Here is a 1,516-nt window from a genome sequence, read left to right on the forward strand (position 1 = left end):
CTGAGCCAGGCATGGGATATAATCTCCTGGTGTGCCATTTGCTCAGTTGGAAATGTAGAAATCACCCATCTTCTGCTTTGCTCAGCTGGGAGCTGTAGACTGGAGCTGTTCCTATTCGGCCATCTTGGAACTGCCCCTCCACTCTCCTTCTTTAAAACAGGGATTCTTAACCGGGGGTCATAACTGTCCCTGGGCCCAATTAGATAGACTTCAAGGATTCCATGAATTTGGATAGAAAAAAAATTATTTTTATTTTTATTAGTCTTTAACAGGCAACAAATCCCAGTAATACTGGAAGGAGCTATGACCAAAAAAACACAAACCCTTTCATATTACAAGTTTTGCAGATGCCTTGAAATATCATGTATACTTTAATGCAAGGCAGTTAGTAGACTTGCCATTAGATCTTCTTATACTGCAAAATCAAGAAATATATATCACCATAACACACATTTATTTTATTTCACGTTTTGATAGCTCTGTATCGACATTATTGCCTTTTAAAAATAATCCTAGGTATTTTATTTTACACAGTAAAAAATTATGTTGCCACTGTGATAACAGCAATCCCATTCCCAGGTATATACCCCAAAAAACTGAAAAACAGGCACTGAACAGAAATGTAGTATAGGAATGTTCATAATGATACTATTCATAACAGCCAAAAGGTGGGAACAACTCAAATGACCATCAAGAGGTGAGTGGATAAATAACATGTAGTATATCCAATCAGTGGAATGTTATTCAACATAAAAAGGAATAAAGTATGCATACATGCTAGTGTGGATGAACCTCAAAAACATGTCAGGGGAAAGAAGGCAGGCACAAAAAGTCACATATTTTATAAGTGTACTTATATGAACTATGCAGAATAGGTAGATCCATAGACACAGACAGCAGATTTGTGGTTACCAGAGACTTGGGAACAGGAAAATGAGGAGTAACTGCTTAATGGGTACAGGGTTTTATTTTGGAGAAATGGAAATGTTTTGAAATTAGATAGAGGTGGTAGTTGCATAACTTTTTGAATGTACTAAACGTCACTAAGTTGTTCATTTTAAGTGAGTTAATTTTATCTCAATAAACATGCAAAATAAAACATTAAAAATTGATCCCTGGTCTTCTGGAGACTGCCAAAGACCTCTGTAGCACAGCAGAAGGATTAAACCCTGGATATAAACGGTTTCCCACCATTATATGGGCTCCTCTTCCCTTGGCTCAATTGAAGGACTGGGGCTTGGCATCACTTAACAGTGATCCAGATTTTCCTAGCAAGCCAGAGTGCTCCCTGAGTGCTCCACAGTTACATAGGAGCAAGAATGTTGGCCAGGCGTGGTAGGTCACACCTGTAATTTCAGCACTTTGGGAGGCTGAGGTGGGCAGATCACCTGAGGTCAGGAGTTCGAGATCAGCCTGACCAACATGGTGAACCCCATCTCTACTGAAAATACAAAAATAGCTTAGCCAAGCATGGTGGCTCGTGCCTATAATCTTAGCTACTCGGGAGGTTGAGGCA

The 1,516-nt window shown here is 39.4% G+C and overlaps 1 protein-coding gene across 3 annotated transcripts in view; it reads right to left on the reverse strand.

Annotated features, from left to right (window-relative positions):
- The window catches only part of PAK7 (p21 protein (Cdc42/Rac)-activated kinase 7), a 327,817-nt gene that overhangs the window by 191,609 nt on the left and 134,692 nt on the right, over nucleotides 1-1,516 (reverse strand). The window lies entirely within an intron of this gene.

This window comes from Mandrillus leucophaeus, unplaced genomic scaffold (assembly GCF_000951045.1).
Source record: "Mandrillus leucophaeus isolate KB7577 unplaced genomic scaffold, Mleu.le_1.0 Scaffold116, whole genome shotgun sequence".
Lineage (NCBI taxonomy): Eukaryota > Metazoa > Chordata > Mammalia > Primates > Cercopithecidae > Mandrillus > Mandrillus leucophaeus.